Genomic DNA, 19,240 nt, shown 5'->3' with positions numbered 1-19,240 from the left:
AGCATGTAATAGTTCCTAGGAAATCTAACAAGCATATCTACGACTTCAATGGTTGATTCTACAGTTTTCAAAAACGGTCGAAATGGGGGTTAAGTGAATTTCCATGCTAATTTACGGATTTCACTCGTTTTTGACCCTTTTTCTTTCACTAAAAAGGGCATAAAGTGGCCTAGCCTTATTGAATCGAAGCATGTAATAGTTCTTAAGAAATCTAACAAGCATATCTAAGACTTCCATGGTTGATTTTAGAGTTTTCAAAAACGGCCGAAATGGGGGTTAAGTGAATTTCCTTGTTAATTTACGGAATTCCCTCGTTTTTGACCCTTTTCCTTTCAATAAAAAGGGCATAAAGTGGCCTAGTCCTATTGAATCGAAGCATGTAATAGTTCCTAGGAAATCTAACAAGCATATCTACGACTTCCATAGTTGATTTTAGAGTTTTCAAAAACGGCCGAAATGGTGGTTAAGTGAATTTCCTTGTTAATTTACGGATTTCACTCGTCTTTTGACCATTTTTCTTTCACTAAAAAGGGCATAAAGTGGCCTACCCTTATTGAATTGAAGCATGTAATAGTTCCTAGGAAATCTAACAAGCATATATACGACTTCAATGGTTGATTCTAGAGTTTTCAAAAACGGCCGAAATAGGGGTTAAGTGAATTTCCTTGTTAATTTACGGATTTCACTCGTTTTTGACCCTTTTTCTTTCACTAAAAAGGGCATAAAGTAGCCTAGACTTATTAAATCGAAGCATGTAATAGTTCCTAGGAAATCTAACAAGCATATCTACGACTTCCATGGTTGATTTTAGTGTTTCCAAAAATGGCCGAAATGGGGGTTAAGTGAATTTCCTTGTTAATTTACGGATTTCACTCGTCTTTTGACCCTTTTTCTTTCACTAAAAAGGGCATAAAGTGGCCTACCCTTATTGAATCGAAGCATGTAATAGTTCCTAGGAAATCTAACAAGCATATCTACGACTTCAATGGTTTGTTTTCAAAAACGGCCGAAATGGGGGTTAAGTGAATTTCCATGCTAATTTACGGATTTCACTCGTTTTTGACCCTTTTTCTTTCACTAAAAAGGGCATAAAGTGGCCTAGCCTTATTGAATCGAAGCGTGTAATAGTTCTTAAGATATCTAACAAGCATATCTACGACTTCCATGGTTGATTTTAGAGTTTTCAAAAACGGCCGAAATGGGGGTTAAGTGAATTTCCTTGTTAATTTACGGAATTCCCTCGTTTTTGACCCTTTTTCTTTCAATAAGAAGGGCATAAAGTGGCCTAGTCCTATTGAATCGTAGCATGTAATAGTTCCTAGGAAATCTAACAAGCATATCTACGACTTCCATCGTTGATTTTAGAGTTTTCAAAAACGGCCGAAATGGGGGTTAAGTTAATTTCCTTGTTAGTTTATGGATTTCACTCATTTTTGACCATTTTTCTTTCACTAAAAAGGGCATAAAGTGGCCTACCCTTATTGAATCGAAACATGTAATAGTTCCTAGGAAATCTAACAAGCATATCTACGACTTCCATCGTTGATTTTAGTGTTTTCAAAAACGGCCGAAATGGGGGTTAAGTTAATTTCCTTGTTAGTTTATGGATTTCACTCGTTTTTGACCATTTTTCTTTCACTAAAAAGGGCATAAAGTGGCCTACCCTTATTGAATCGAAGCATGTAATAGTTCCTAGGAAATCTAACAAGCATATCTACGACTTCAATGGTTGATTCTAGAGTTTTCAAAAACGGCCGAAATGGGGGTTAAGTGAATTTCCTTGTTAATTTACGGATTTCACTCGTTTTTGACCCTTTTTCTTTCACTAAAAAGGGCATAAAGTAGCCTAGACTTATTAAATCGAAGCATGTAATAGTTCCTAGGAAATCTAACAAGCATATCTACGACTTCCATGGTTGATTTTAGTGTTTCCAAAAATGGCCGAAATGGGGGTTAAGTGAATTTCCTTGTTAATTTACGGATTTCACTCGTCTTTTGACCCTTTTTCTTTCACTATAAAGGGCATAAAGTGACCTACCCTTATTGAATCGAAGCATGTAATAGTTCCTAGGAAATCTAACAAGCATATCTACGACTTCAATGGTTGATTCTACAGTTTTCAAAAACGGTCGAAATGGGGGTTAAGTGAATTTCCATGCTAATTTACGGATTTCACTCGTTTTTGACCCTTTTTCTTTCACTAAAAAGGGCATAAAGTGGCCTAGCCTTATTGAATCGAAGCATGTAATAGTTCTTAAGAAATCTAACAAGCATATCTAAGACTTCCATGGTTGATTTTAGAGTTTTCAAAAACGGCCGAAATGGGGGTTAAGTGAATTTCCTTGTTAATTTACGGAATTCCCTCGTTTTTGACCCTTTTCCTTTCAATAAAAAGGGCATAAAGTGGCCTAGTCCTATTGAATCGAAGCATGTAATAGTTCCTAGGAAATCTAACAAGCATATCTACGACTTACATAGTTGATTTTAGAGTTTTCAAAAACGGCCGAAATGGTGGTTAAGTGAATTTCCTTGTTAATTTACGGATTTCACTCGTCTTTTGACCATTTTTCTTTCACTAAAAAGGGCATAAAGTGGCCTACCCTTATTGAATTGAAGCATGTAATAGTTCCTAGGAAATCTAGCAAGCATATCTACGACTTCAATGGTTGATTCTAGAGTTTTCAAAAACGGCCGAAATAGGGGTTAAGTGAATTTCCTTGTTAATTTACGGATTTCACTCGTTTTTGACCCTTTTTCTTTCACTAAAAAGGGCATAAAGTAGCCTAGACTTATTAAATCGAAGCATGTAATAGTTCCTAGGAAATCTAACAAGCATATCTACGACTTCCATGGTTGATTTTAGTGTTTCCAAAAATGGCCGAAATGGGGGTTAAGTGAATTTCCTTGTTAATTTACGGATTTCACTCGTCTTTTGACCCTTTTTCTTTCACTAAAAAGGGCATAAAGTGGCCTACCCTTATTGAATCGAAGCATGTAATAGTTCCTAGGAAATCTAACAAGCATATCTACGACTTCAATGGTTAGTTTTCAAAAACGGCCGAAATGGGGGTTAAGTGAATTTCCATGCTAATTTACGGATTTCACTCGTTTTTGACCCTTTTTCTTTCACTAAAAAGGGCATAAAGTGGCCTAGCCTTATTGAATCGAAGCGTGTAATAGTTCTTAAGATATCTAACAAGCATATCTACGACTTCCATGGTTGATTTTAGAGTTTTCAAAAACGGCCGAAATGGGGGTTAAGTGAATTTCCTTGTTAATTTACGGATTTCACTCGTTTTTGACCCTTTTTCTTTCAATAAGAAGGGCATAAAGTGGCCTAGTCCTATTGAATCGTAGCATGTAATAGTTCCTAGGAAATCTAACAAGCATATCTACGACTTCCATCGTTGATTTTAGAGTTTTCAAAAACGGCCGAAATGGGGGTTAAGTTAATTTCCTTGTTAGTTTATGGATTTCACTCGTTTTTGACCATTTTTCTTTCACTAAAAAGGGCATAAAGTGGCCTACCCTTATTGAATCGAAGCATGTAATAGTTCCTAGGAAATCTAACAAGCATATCTACGACTTCAGTGGTTGATTCTAGAGTTTTCAAAAACGGCCGAAATGGGGGTTAAGTGAATTTCCTTGTTAATTTACGGATTTCACTCGTTTTTGACCCTTTTTCTTTCACTAAAAAGGGCATAAAGTAGCCTAGACTTATTAAATCGAAGCATGTAATAGTTCCTAGGAAATCTAACAAGCATATCTACGACTTCCATGGTTGATTTTAGTGTTTCCAAAAATGGCCGAAATGGGGGTTAAGTGAATTTCCTTGTTAATTTACGGATTTCACTCGTCTTTTGACCCTTTTTCTTTCACTATAAAGGGCATAAAGTGGCCTACCCTTATTGAATCGAAGCATGTAATAGTTCCTAGGAAATCTAACAAACATATCTACGACTTCAATGGTTGATTCTAAAGTTTTCAAAAACGGTCGAAATGGGGGTTAAGTGAATTTCCATGCTAATTTACGGATTTCACTCGTTTTTGACCCTTTTTCTTTCACTAAAAAGGGCATAAAGTGGCCTAGCCTTATTGAATCGAAGCATGTAATAGTTCTTAAGAAATCTAACAAGCATATCTAAGACTTCCATGGTTGATTTTAGAGTTTTCAAAAACGGCCGAAATGGGGGTTAAGTGAATTTCCTTGTTAATTTACGGAATTCCCTCGTTTTTGACCCTTTTCCTTTCAATAAAAAGGGCATAAAGTGGCCTAGTCCTATTGAATCGAAGCATGTAATAGTTCCTAGGAAATCTAACAAGCATATCTACGACTTCCATAGTTGATTTTAGAGTTTTCAAAAACGGCCGAAATGGTGGTTAAGTGAATTTCCTTGTTAATTTACGGATTTCACTCGTCTTTTGACCATTTTTCTTTCACTAAAAAGGGCATAAAGTGGCCTACCCTTATTGAATTGAAGCATGTAATAGTTCCTAGGAAATCTAACAAGCATATCTACGACTTCAATGGTTGATTCTAGAGTTTTCAAAAACGGCCGAAATAGGGGTTAAGTGAATTTCCTTGTTAATTTACGGATTTCACTCGTTTTTGACCCTTTTTCTTTCACTAAAAAGGGCATAAAGTAGCCTAGACTTATTAAATCGAAGCATGTAATAGTTCCTAGGAAATCTAACAAGCATATCTACGACTTCCATGGTTGATTTTAGTGTTTCCAAAAATGGCCGAAATGGGGGTTAAGTGAATTTCCTTGTTAATTTACGGATTTCACTCGTCTTTTGACCCTTTTTCTTTCACTAAAAAGGGCATAAAGTGGCCTACCCTTATTGAATCGAAGCATATAATAGTTCCTAGGAAATCTAACAAGCATATCTACGACTTCAATGGTTAGTTTTCAAAAACGGCCGAAATGGGGGTTAAGTGAATTTCCATGCTAATTTACGGATTTCACTCGTTTTTGACCCTTTTTCTTTCACTAAAAAGGGCATAAAGTGGCCTAGCCTTATTGAATCGAAGCGTGTAATAGTTCTTAAGATATCTAACAAGCATATCTACGACTTCCATGGTTGATTTTAGAGTTTTCAAAAACGGCCGAAATGGGGGTTAAGTGAATTTCCATGTTAATTTACGGAATTCCCTCGTTTTTGACCCTTTTTCTTTCAATAAAAAGGGCATAAAGTGGCCTAGTCCTATTGAATCGTAGCATGTAATAGTTCCTAGGAAATCTAACAAGCATATCTACGACTTCCATCGTTGATTTTAGAGTTTTCAAAAACGGCCGAAATGGGGGTTAAGTTAATTTCCTTGTTAGTTTATGGATTTCACTCGTTTTTGACCATTTTTCTTTCACTAAAAAGGGCATAAAGTGGCCTACCCTTATTGAATCGAAGCATGTAATAGTTCCTAGGAAATCTAACAAGCATATCTACGACTTCAATGGTTGATTCTAGAGTTTTCAAAAACGGCCGAAATGGGGGTTAAGTGAATTTCCTTGTTAATTTACGGATTTCACTCGTCTTTTGACCCTTTTTCTTTCACTATAAAGGGCATAAAGTGGCCTACCCTTATTGAATCGAAGCATGTAATAGTTCCTAGGAAATCTAACAAACATATCTACGACTTCAATGGTTGATTCTAAAGTTTTCAAAAACGGTCGAAATGGGGGTTAAGTGAATTTCCATGCTAATTTACGGATTTCACTCGTTTTTGACCCTTTTTCTTTCACTAAAAAGGGCATAAAGTGGCCTAGCCTTATTGAATCGAAGCATGTAATAGTTCTTAAGAAATCTAACAAGCATATCTAAGACTTCCATGGTTGATTTTAGAGTTTTCAAAAACGGCCGAAATGGGGGTTAAGTGAATTTCCTTGTTAATTTACGGAATTCCCTCGTTTTTGACCCTTTTCCTTTCAATAAAAAGGGCATAAAGTGGCCTAGTCCTATTGAATCGAAGCATGTAATAGTTCCTAGGAAATCTAACAAGCATATCTACGACTTCCATCGTTGATTTTAGAGTTTTCAAAAACGGTCGAAATGGGGGTTAAGTGAATTTCCTTGTTAATTTACGGATTTCACTCGTTTTTGACCCTTTTTCTTTCACTAAAAAGGGCATAAAGTGGCCTAGCCTTATTGAATCGAAGCGTGTAATAGTTCTTAAGATATCTAACAAGCATATCTACGACTTCCATGGTTGATTTTAGAGTTTTCAAAAACGGCCGAAATGGGGGTTAAGTGAATTTCCTTGTTAATTTACGGAATTCCCTCGTTTTTGACCCTTTTTCTTTCAATAAAAAGGGCATAAAGTGGCCTAGTCCTATTGAATCGTAGCTTGTAATAGTTCCTAGGAAATCTAACAAGCATATCTACGACTTCCATCGTTGATTTTAGAGTTTTCAAAAACGGTCGAAATGGGGGTTAAGTGAATTTCCTTGTTAATTTACGGATTTCACTCGTTTTTGACCCTTTTTCTTTCACTAAAAAGGGCATAAAGTAGCCTAGACTTATTAAATCGAAGCATGTAATAGTTCCTAGGAAATCTAACAAGCATATCTACGACTTCCATGGTTGATTTTAGTGTTTCCAAAAATGGCCGAAATGGGGGTTAAGTGAATTTCCTTGTTAATTTACGGATTTCACTCGTCTTTTGACCCTTTTTCTTTCACTAAAAAGGGCATAAAGTGGCCTACCCTTATTGAATCGAAGCATGTAATAGTTCCTAGGAAATCTAACAAGCATATCTACGACTTCAATGGTTAGTTTTCAAAAACGGCCGAAATGGGGGTTAAGTGAATTTCCATGCTAATTTACGGATTTCACTCGTTTTTGACCCTTTTTCTTTCACTAAAAAGGGCATAAAGTGGCCTAGCCTTATTGAATCGAAGCGTGTAATAGTTCTTAAGATATCTAACAAGCATATCTACGACTTCCATGGTTGATTTTAGAGTTTTCAAAAACGGCCGAAATGGGGGTTAAGTGAATTTCCTTGTTAATTTACGGAATTCCCTCGTTTTTGACCCTTTTTCTTTCAATAAAAAGGGCATAAAGTGGCCTAGTCCTATTGAATCGTAGCATGTAATAGTTCCTAGGAAATCTAACAAGCATATCTACGACTTCCATCGTTGATTTTAGAGTTTTCAAAAACGGCCGAAATGGGGGTTAAGTTAATTTCCTTGTTAGTTTATGGATTTCACTCGTTTTTGACCATTTTTCTTTCACTAAAAAGGGCATAAAGTGGCCTACCCTTATTGAATCGAAGCATGTAATAGTTCCTAGGAAATCTAACAAGCATATCTACGACTTCAATGGTTGATTCTAGAGTTTTCAAAAACGGCCGAAATGGGGGTTAAGTGAATTTCCTTGTTAATTTACGGATTTCACTCGTTTTTGACCCTTTTTCTTTCACTAAAAAGGGCATAAAGTAGCCTAGACTTATTAAATTGAAGCATGTAATAGTTCCTAGGAAATCTAACAAGCATATCTACGACTTCCATGGTTGATTTTAGTGTTTCCAAAAATGGCCGAAATGGGGGTTAAGTGAATTTCCTTGTTAATTTACGGATTTCACTCGTCTTTTGACCCTTTTTCTTTCACTATAAAGGGCATAAAGTGGCCTACCCTTATTGAATCGAAGCATGTAATAGTTCCTAGGAAATCTAACAAACATATCTACGACTTCAATGGTTGATTCTAAAGTTTTCAAAAACGGTCGAAATGGGGGTTAAGTGAATTTCCATGCTAATTTACGGATTTCACTCGTTTTTGACCCTTTTTCTTTCACTAAAAAGGGCATAAAGTGGCCTAGCCTTATTGAATCGAAGCATGTAATAGTTCTTAAGAAATCTAACAAGCATATCTAAGACTTCCATGGTTGATTTTAGAGTTTTCAAAAACGGCCGAAATGGGGGTTAAGTGAATTTCCTTGTTAATTTACGGAATTCCCTCGTTTTTGACCCTTTTCCTTTCAATAAAAAGGGCATAAAGTGGCCTAGTCCTATTGAATCGAAGCATGTAATAGTTCCTAGGAAATCTAACAAGCATATCTACGACTTCCATCGTTGATTTTAGAGTTTTCAAAAACGGTCGAAATGGGGGTTAAGTGAATTTCCTTGTTAATTTACGGATTTCACTCGTTTTTGACCCTTTTTCTTTCACTAAAAAGGGCATAAAGTGGCCTAGCCTTATTGAATCGAAGCGTGTAATAGTTCTTAAGATATCTAACAAGCATATCTACGACTTCCAAGGTTGATTTTAGAGTTTTCAAAAACGGCCGAAATGGGGGTTAAGTGAATTTCCTTGTTAATTTACGGAATTCCCTCGTTTTTGACCCTTTTTCTTTCAATAAAAAGGGCATAAAGTGGCCTAGTCCTATTGAATCGTAGCATGTAATAGTTCCTAGGAAATCTAACAAGCATATCTACGACTTCCATCGTTGATTTTAGAGTTTTCAAAAACGGCCGAAATGGGGGTTAAGTTAATTTCCTTGTTAGTTTATGGATTTCACTCGTTTTTGACCATTTTTCTTTCACTAAAAAGGGCATAAAGTGGCCTACCCTTATTGAATCGAAGCATGTAATAGTTCCTAGGAAATCTAACAAGCATATCTACGACTTCAATGGTTGATTCTAGAGTTTTCAAAAACGGCCGAAATGGGGGTTAAGTGAATTTCCTTGTTAATTTACGGATTTCACTCGTTTTTGACCCTTTTTCTTTCACTAAAAAGGGCATAAAGTAGCCTAGACTTATTAAATTGAAGCATGTAATAGTTCCTAGGAAATCTAACAAGCATATCTACGACTTCCATGGTTGATTTTAGTGTTTCCAAAAATGGCCGAAATGGGGGTTAAGTGAATTTCCTTGTTAATTTACGGATTTCACTCGCCTTTTGACCCTTTTTCTTTCACTATAAAGGGCATAAAGTGGCCTACCCTTATTGAATCGAAGCATGTAATAGTTCCTAGGAAATCTAACAAACATATCTACGACTTCAATGGTTGATTCTAAAGTTTTCAAAAACGGTCGAAATGGGGGTTAAGTGAATTTCCATGCTAATTTACGGATTTCACTCGTTTTTGACCCTTTTTCTTTCACTAAAAAGGGCATAAAGTTGCCTAGCCTTATTGAATCGAAGCATGTAATAGTTCTTAAGAAATCTAACAAGCATATCTAAGACTTCCATGGTTGATTTTAGAGTTTTCAAAAACGGCCGAAATGGGGGTTAAGTGAATTTCCTTGTTAATTTACGGAATTCCCTCGTTTTTGACCCTTTTCCTTTCAATAAAAAGGGCATAAAGTGGCCTAGTCCTATTGAATCGAAGCATGTAATAGTTCCTAGGAAATCTAACAAGCATATCTACGACTTCCATAGTTGATTTTAGAGTTTCAAAAACGGCCGAAATGGTGGTTAAGTGAATTTCCTTGTTAATTTACGGATTTCACTCGTCTTTTGACCATTTTTCTTTCACTAAAAAGGGCATAAAGTGGCCTACCCTTATTGAATTGAAGCATGTAATAGTTCCTAGGAAATCTAACAAGCATATCTACGACTTCAATGGTTGATTCTAGAGTTTTCAAAAACGGCCGAAATGGGGGTTAAGTGAATTTCCTTGTTAATTTACGGATTTCACTCGTTTTTGACCCTTTTTCTTTCACTAAAAAGGGCATAAAGTAGCCTAGACTTATTAAATCGAAGCATGTAATAGTTCCTAGGAAATCTAACAAGCATATCTACGACTTCCATGGTTGATTTTAGTGTTTCCAAAAATGGCCGAAATGGGGGTTAAGTGAATTTCCTTGTTAATTTACGGATTTCACTCGTCTTTTGACCCTTTTTCTTTCACTAAAAAGGGCATAAAGTGGCCTACCCTTATTGAATCGAAGCATGTAATAGTTCCTAGGAAATCTAACAAGCATATCTACGACTTCAATGGTTAGTTTTCAAAAACGGCCGAAATGGGGGTTAAGTGAATTTCCATGCTAATTTACGGATTTCACTCGTTTTTGACCCTTTTTCTTTCACTAAAAAGGGCATAAAGTGGCCTAGCCTTATTGAATCGAAGCGTGTAATAGTTCTTAAGATATCTAACAAGCATATCTACGACTTCCATGGTTGATTTTAGAGTTTTCAAAAACGGCCAAAATGGGGGTTAAGTGAATTTCCTTGTTAATTTATGGAATTCCCTCGTTTTTGACCCTTTTTCTTTCAATAAAAAGGGCATAAAGTGGCCTAGTCCTATTGAATCGTAGCATGTAATAGTTCCTAGGAAATCTAACAAGCATATCTACGACTTCCATCGTTGATTTTAGAGTTTTCAAAAACGGCCGAAATGGGGGTTAAGTTAATTTCCTAGTTAGTTTATGGATTTCACTCGTTTTTAACCATTTTTCTTTCACTAAAAAGGGCATAAAGTGGCCTACCCTTATTGAATCGAAGCATGTAATAGTTCCTAGGAAATCTAACAAGCATATCTACGACTTCAATGGTTGATTCTAGAGTTTTCAAAAACGGCCGAAATGGGGGTTAAGTGAATTTCCTTGTTAATTTACGGATTTCACTCGTTTTTGACCCTTTTTCTTTCACTAAAAAGGGCATAAAGTAGCCTAGACTTATTAAATCGAAGCATGTAATAGTTCCTAGGAAATCTAACAAGCATATCTACGACTTCCATGGTTGATTTTAGTGTTTCCAAAAATGGCCGAAATGGGGGTTAAGTGAATTTCCTTCTTAATTTACGGATTTCACTCGTCTTTTGACCCTTTTTCTTTCACTATAAAGGGCATAAAGTGGCCTACCCTTATTGAATCGAAGCATGTAATAGTTCCTAGGAAATCTAACAAGCATATCTACGACTTCAATGGTTGATTCTAAAGTTTTCAAAAACGGTCGAAATGGGGGTTAAGTGAATTTCCATGCTAATTTACGGATTTCACTCGTTTTTGACCCTTTTTCTTTCACTAAAAAGGGCATAAAGTGGCCTAGCCTTATTCAATCGAAGCATGTAATAGTTCTTAAGAAATCTAACAAGCATATCTAACACTTCCATGGTTGATTTTAGAGTTTTCAAAAACGGCCGAAATGGGGGTTAAGTGAATTTCCTTGTTAATTTACGGATTTCACTCGTTTTTGACCATTTTTCTTTCACCAAAAAGGGCATAAAGTAGCCTAGACTTATTAAATCGAAGCATGTAATAGTTCCTAGGAAATCTAACAAGCATATCTACGACTTCCATGGTTGATTTTAGTGTTTCCAAAAATGGCCGACATGGGGGTTAAGTGAATTTCCTTGTTAATTTACGGATTTCACTCGTCTTTTGACCCTTTTTCTTTCACTAACAAGGGCATAAAGTGGCCTACCCTTATTGAATCGAAGCATGTAATAGTTCCTAGGAAATCTAACAAGCATATCTACGACTTCAATGGTTAGTTTTCAAAAACGGCCGAAATGGGGGTTAAGTGAATTTCCATGCTAATTTACGGATTTCACTCGTTTTTGACCCTTTTTCTTTCACTAAAAAGGGCATAAAGTGGCCTAGCCTTATTGAATCGAAGCGTGTAATAGTTCTTAAGATATCTAACAAGCATATCTACGACTTCCATGGTTGATTTTAGAGTTTTCAAAAACGGCCGAAATGGGGGTTAAGTGAATTTCCTTGTTAATTTACGGAATTCCCTCGTTTTTGACCCTTTTTCTTTCAATAAAAAGGGCATAAAGTGGCCTAGTCCTATTGAATCGTAGCATGTAATAGTTCCTAGGAAATCTAACAAGCATATCTACGACTTCCATCGTTGATTTTAGAGTTTTCAAAAACGGCCGAAATGGGGGTTAAGTTAATTTCCTTGTTAGTTTATGGATTTCACTCGTTTTTGACCATTTTTCTTTCACTAAAAAGGGCATAAAGTGGCCTACCCTTATTGAATCGAAGCATGTAATAGTTCCTAGGAAATCTAACAAGCATATCTACGACTTCAATGGTTGATTCTAGAGTTTTCAAAAACGGCCGAAATGGGGGTTAAGTGAATTTCCTTGTTAATTTACGGATTTCACTCGTTTTTGACCCTTTTTCTTTCACTAAAAAGGGCATAAAGTAGCCTAGACTTATTAAATTGAAGCATGTAATAGTTCCTAGGAAATCTAACAAGCATATCTACGACTTCCATGGTTGATTTTAGTGTTTCCAAAAATGGCCGAAATGGGGGTTAAGTGAATTTCCTTGTTAATTTACGGATTTCACTCGTCTTTTGACCCTTTTTCTTTCACTATAAAGGGCATAAAGTGGCCTACCCTTATTGAATCGAAGCATGTAATAGTTCCTAGGAAATCTAACAAACATATCTACGACTTCAATGGTTGATTCTAAAGTTTTCAAAAACGGTCGAAATGGGGGTTAAGTGAATTTCCATGCTAATTTACGGATTTCACTCGTTTTTGACCCTTTTTCTTTCACTAAAAAGGGCATAAAGTGGCCTAGCCTTATTGAATCGAAGCATGTAATAGTTCTTAAGAAATCTAACAAGCATATCTAAGACTTCCATGGTTGATTTTAGAGTTTTCAAAAACGGCCGAAATGGGGGTTAAGTGAATTTCCTTGTTAATTTACGGAATTCCCTCGTTTTTGACCCTTTTCCTTTCAATAAAAAGGGCATAAAGTGGCCTAGTCCTATTGAATCGAAGCATGTAATAGTTCCTAGGAAATCTAACAAGCATATCTACGACTTCCATAGTTGATTTTAGAGTTTTCAAAAACGGCCGAAATGGTGGTTAAGTGAATTTCCTTGTTAATTTACGGATTTCACTCGTCTTTTGACCATTTTTCTTTCACTAAAAAGGGCATAAAGTGGCCTACCCTTATTGAATTGAAGCATGTAATAGTTCCTAGGAAATCTAACAAGCATATCTACGACTTCAATGGTTGATTCTAGAGTTTTCAAAAACGGCCGAAATGGGGGTTAAGTGAATTTCCTTGTTAATTTACGGATTTCACTCGTTTTTGACCCTTTTTCTTTCACTAAAAAGGGCATAAAGTAGCCTAGACTTATTAAATCGAAGCATGTAATAGTTCCTAGGAAATCTAACAAGCATATCTACGACTTCCATGGTTGATTTTAGTGTTTCCAAAAATGGCCGAAATGGGGGTTAAGTGAATTTCCTTGTTAATTTACGGATTTCACTCGTCTTTTGACCCTTTTTCTTTCACTAAAAAGGGCATAAAGTGGCCTACCCTTATTGAATCGAAGCATGTAATAGTTCCTAGGAAATCTAACAAGCATATCTACGACTTCAATGGTTAGTTTTCAAAAACGGCCGAAATGGGGGTTAAGTGAATTTCCATGCTAATTTACGGATTTCACTCGTTTTTGACCCTTTTTCTTTCACTAAAAAGGGCATAAAGTGGCCTAGCCTTATTGAATCGAAGCGTGTAATAGTTCTTAAGATATCTAACAAGCATATCTACGACTTCCATGGTTGATTTTAGAGTTTTCAAAAACGGCCAAAATGGGGGTTAAGTGAATTTCCTTGTTAATTTACGGAATTCCCTCGTTTTTGACCCTTTTTCTTTCAATAAAAAGGGCATAAAGTGGCCTAGTCCTATTGAATCGTAGCATGTAATAGTTCCTAGGAAATCTAACAAGCATATCTACGACTTCCATCGTTGATTTTAGAGTTTTCAAAAACGGCCGAAATGGGGGTTAAGTGAATTTCCTTGTTAATTTACGGAATTCCCTCGTTTTTGACCCTTTTTCTTTCAATAAAAAGGGCATAAAGTGGCCTAGTCCTATTGAATCGTAGCATGTAATAGTTCCTAGGAAATCTAACAAGCATATCTACGACTTCCATCGTTGATTTTAGAGTTTTCAAAAACGGCCGAAATGGGGGTTAAGTTAATTTCCTAGTTAGTTTATGGATTTCACTCGTTTTTAACCATTTTTCTTTCACTAAAAAGGGCATAAAGTGGCCTACCCTTATTGAATCGAAGCATGTAATAGTTCCTAGGAAATCTAACAAGCATATCTACGACTTCAATGGTTGATTCTAGAGTTTTCAAAAACGGCCGAAATGGGGGTTAAGTGAATTTCCTTGTTAATTTACGGATTTCACTCGTTTTTGACCCTTTTTCTTTCACTAAAAAGGGCATAAAGTAGCCTAGACTTATTAAATCGAAGCATGTAATAGTTCCTAGGAAATCTAACAAGCATATCTACGACTTCCATGGTTGATTTTAGTGTTTCCAAAAATGGCCGAAATGGGGGTTAAGTGAATTTCCTTCTTAATTTACGGATTTCACTCGTCTTTTGACCCTTTTTCTTTCACTATAAAGGGCATAAAGTGGCCTACCCTTATTGAATCGAAGCATGTAATAGTTCCTAGGAAATCTAACAAGCATATCTACGACTTCAATGGTTGATTCTAAAGTTTTCAAAAACGGTCGAAATGGGGGTTAAGTGAATTTCCATGCTAATTTACGGATTTCACTCGTTTTTGACCCTTTTTCTTTCACTAAAAAGGGCATAAAGTGGCCTAGCCTTATTCAATCGAAGCATGTAATAGTTCTTAAGAAATCTAACAAGCATATCTAAGACTTCCATGGTTGATTTTAGAGTTTTCAAAAACGGCCGAAATGGGGGTTAAGTGAATTTCCTTGTTAATTTACGGAATTCCCTCGTTTTTGACCCTTTTCCTTTCAATAAAAAGGGCATAAAGTGGCCTAGTCCTATTGAATCGAAGCATGTAATAGTTCCTAGGAAATCTAACAAGCATATCTACGACTTCCATAGTTGATTTTAGAGTTTTCAAAAACGGCCGAAATGGTGGTTAAGTGAATTTCCTTGTTAATTTACGGATTTCACTCGTCTTTTGACCATTTTTCTTTCACTAAAAAGGGCATAAAGTGGCCTACCCTTATTGAATTGAAGCATGTAATAGTTCCTAGGAAATCTAACAAGCATATCTACGACTTCAATGGTTGATTCTAGAGTTTTCAAAAACGGCCGAAATGGGGGTTAAGTGAATTTCCTTGTTAATTTACGGATTTCACTCGTTTTTGACCCTTTTTCTTTCACTAAAAAGGGCATAAAGTAGCCTAGACTTATTAAATCGAAGCATGTAATAGTTCCTAGGAAATCTAACAAGCATATCTACGACTTCCATGGTTGATTTTAGTGTTTCCAAAAATGGCCGACATGGGGGTTAAGTGAATTTCCTTGTTAATTTACGGATTTCACTCGTCTTTTGACCCTTTTTCTTTCACTAACAAGGGCATAAAGTGGCCTACCCTTATTGAATCGAAGCATGTAATAGTTCCTAGGAAATCTAACAAGCATATCTACGACTTCAATGGTTAGTTTTCAAAAACGGCCGAAATGGGGGTTAAGTGAATTTCCATGCTAATTTACGGATTTCACTCGTTTTTGACCCTTTTTCTTTCACTAAAAAGGGCATAAAGTGGCCTAGCCTTATTGAATCGAAGCGTGTAATAGTTCTTAAGATATCTAACAAGCATATCTACGACTTCCATGGTTGATTTTAGAGTTTTCAAAAACGGCCGAAATGGGGGTTAAGTGAATTTCCTTGTTAATTTACGGAATTCCCTCGTTTTTGACCCTTTTTCTTTCAATAAAAAGGGCATAAAGTGGCCTAGTCCTATTGAATCGTAGCATGTAATAGTTCCTAGGAAATCTAACAAGCATATCTACGACTTCCATCGTTGATTTTAGAGTTTTCAAAAACGGCCGAAATGGGGGTTAAGTTAATTTCCTTGTTAGTTTATGGATTTCACTCGTTTTTGACCATTTTTCTTTCACTAAAAAGGGCATAAAGTGGCCTACCCTTATTGAATCGAAGCATGTAATAGTTCCTAGGAAATCTAACAAGCATATCTACGACTTCAATGGTTGATTCTAGAGTTTTCAAAAACGGCCGAAATGGGGGTTAAGTGAATTTCCTTGTTAATTTACGGATTTCACTCGTTTTTGACCCTTTTTCTTTCACTAAAAAGGGCATAAAGTAGCCTAGACTTATTAAATTGAAGCATGTAATAGTTCCTAGGAAATCTAACAAGCATATCTACGACTTCCATGGTTGATTTTAGTGTTTCCAAAAATGGCCGAAATGGGGGTTAAGTGAATTTCCTTGTTAATTTACGGATTTCACTCGTCTTTTGACCCTTTTTCTTTCACTATAAAGGGCATAAAGTGGCCTACCCTTATTGAATCGAAGCATGTAATAGTTCCTAGGAAATCTAACAAACATATCTACGACTTCAATGGTTGATTCTAAAGTTTTCAAAAACGGTCGAAATGGGGGTTAAGTGAATTTCCATGCTAATTTACGGATTTCACTCGTTTTTGACCCTTTTTCTTTCACTAAAAAGGGCATAAAGTGGCCTAGCCTTATTGAATCGAAGCATGTAATAGTTCTTAAGAAATCTAACAAGCATATCTAAGACTTCCATGGTTGATTTTAGAGTTTTCAAAAACGGCCGAAATGGGGGTTAAGTGAATTTCCTTGTTAATTTACGGAATTCCCTCGTTTTTGACCCTTTTCCTTTCAATAAAAAGGGCATAAAGTGGCCTAGTCCTATTGAATCGAAGCATGTAATAGTTCCTAGGAAATCTAACAAGCATATCTACGACTTCCATAGTTGATTTTAGAGTTTTCAAAAACGGCCGAAATGGTGGTTAAGTGAATTTCCTTGTTAATTTACGGATTTCACTCGTCTTTTGACCATTTTTCTTTCACTAAAAAGGGCATAAAGTGGCCTACCCTTATTGAATTGAAGCATGTAATAGTTCCTAGGAAATCTAACAAGCATATCTACGACTTCAATGGTTGATTCTAGAGTTTTCAAAAACGGCCGAAATGGGGGTTAAGTGAATTTCCTTGTTAATTTACGGATTTCACTCGTTTTTGACCCTTTTTCTTTCACTAAAAAGGGCATAAAGTAGCCTAGACTTATTAAATCGAAGCATGTAATAGTTCCTAGGAAATCTAACAAGCATATCTACGACTTCCATGGTTGATTTTAGTGTTTCCAAAAATGGCCGAAATGGGGGTTAAGTGAATTTCCTTGTTAATTTACGGATTTCACTCGTCTTTTGACCCTTTTTCTTTCACTAAAAAGGGCATAAAGTGGCCTACCCTTATTGAATCGAAGCATGTAATAGTTCCTAGGAAATCTAACAAGCATATCTACGACTTCAATGGTTAGTTTTCAAAAACGGCCGAAATGGGGGTTAAGTGAATTTCCATGCTAATTTACGGATTTCACTCGTTTTTGACCCTTTTTCTTTCACTAAAAAGGGCATAAAGTGGCCTAGCCTTATTGAATCGAAGCGTGTAATAGTTCTTAAGATATCTAACAAGCATATCTACGACTTCCATGGTTGATTTTAGAGTTTTCAAAAACGGCCAAAATGGGGGTTAAGTGAATTTCCTTGTTAATTTACGGAATTCCCTCGTTTTTGACCCTTTTTCTTTCAATAAAAAGGGCATAAAGTGGCCTAGTCCTATTGAATCGTAGCATGTAATAGTTCCTAGGAAATCTAACAAGCATATCTACGACTTCCATCGTTGATTTTAGAGTTTTCAAAAACGGCCGAAATGGGGGTTAAGTGAATTTCCTTGTTAATTTACGGAATTCCCTCGTTTTTGACCCTTTTTCTTTCAATAAAAAGGGCATAAAGTGGCCTAGTCCTATTGAATCGTAGCATGTAATAGTTCCTAGGAAATCTAACAAGCATATCTACGACTTCCATCGTTGATTTTAGAGTTTTCAAAAACGGCCGAAATGGGGGTTAAGTTAATTTCCTAGTTAGTTTATGGATTTCACTCGTTTTTAACCATTTTTCTTTCACTAAAAAGGGCATAAAGTGGCCTACCCTTATTGAATCGAAGCATGTAATAGTTCCTAGGAAATCTAACAAGCATATCTACGACTTCAATGGTTGATTCTAGAGTTTTCAAAAACGGCCGAAATGGGGGTTAAGTGAATTTCCTTGTTAATTTACGGATTTCACTCGTTTTTGACCCTTTTTCTTTCACTAAAAAGGGCATAAAGTAGCCTAGACTTATTAAATCGAAGCATGTAATAGTTCCTAGGAAATCTAACAAGCATATCTACGACTTCCATGGTTGATTTTAGTGTTTCCAAAAATGGCCGAAATGGGGGTTAAGTGAATTTCCTTCTTAATTTACGGATTTCACTCGTCTTTTGACCCTTTTTCTTTCACTATAAAGGGCATAAAGTGGCCTACCCTTATTGAATCGAAGCATGTAATAGTTCCTAGGAAATCTAACAAGCATATCTACGACTTCAATGGTTGATTCTAAAGTTTTCAAAAACGGTCGAAATGGGGGTTAAGTGAATTTCCATGCTAATTTACGGATTTCACTCGTTTTTGACCCTTTTTCTTTCACTAAAAAGGGCATAAAGTGGCCTAGCCTTATTCAATCGAAGCATGTAATAGTTCTTAAGAAATCTAACAAGCATATCTAAGACTTCCATGGTTGATTTTAGAGTTTTCAAAAACGGCCGAAATGGGGGTTAAGTGAATTTCCTTGTTAATTTACGGAATTCCCTCGTTTTTGACCCTTTTCCTTTCAATAAAAAGGGCATAAAGTGGCCTAGTCCTATTGAATCGAAGCATGTAATAGTTCCTAGGAAATCTAACAAGCATATCTACGACTTCCATAGTTGATTTTAGAGTTTTCAAAAACGGCCGAAATGGTGGTTAAGTGAATTTCCTTGTTAATTTACGGATTTCACTCGTCTTTTGACCATTTTTCTTTCACTAAAAAGGGCATAAAGTGGCCTACCCTTATTGAATTGAAGCATGTAATAGTTCCTAGGAAATCTAACAAGCATATCTACGACTTCAATGGTTGATTCTAGAGTTTTCAAAAACGGCCGAAATGGGGGTTAAGTGAATTTCCTTGTTAATTTACGGATTTCACTCGTTTTTGACCCTTTTTCTTTCACTAAAAAGGGCATAAAGTAGCCTAGACTTATTAAATCGAAGCATGTAATAGTTCCTAGGAAATCTAACAAGCATATCTACGACTTCCATGGTTGATTTTAGTGTTTCCAAAAATGGCCGAAATGGGGGTTAAGTGAATTTCCTTGTTAATTTACGGATTTCACTCGTCTTTTGACCCTTTTTCTTTCACTAAAAAGGGCATAAAGTGGCCTACCCTTATTGAATCGAAGCATGTAATAGTTCCTAGGAAAT

Source organism: Medicago sativa, chromosome 5, assembly GCF_051527215.1.
Source record: "Medicago sativa cultivar Bolivia chromosome 5, Bolivia_mono, whole genome shotgun sequence".
NCBI classification, from domain to species: domain Eukaryota; kingdom Viridiplantae; phylum Streptophyta; class Magnoliopsida; order Fabales; family Fabaceae; genus Medicago; species Medicago sativa.
The sequence above is the reverse complement of the archived record's forward strand: the minus strand, read 5'-3'. Positions refer to the sequence as shown.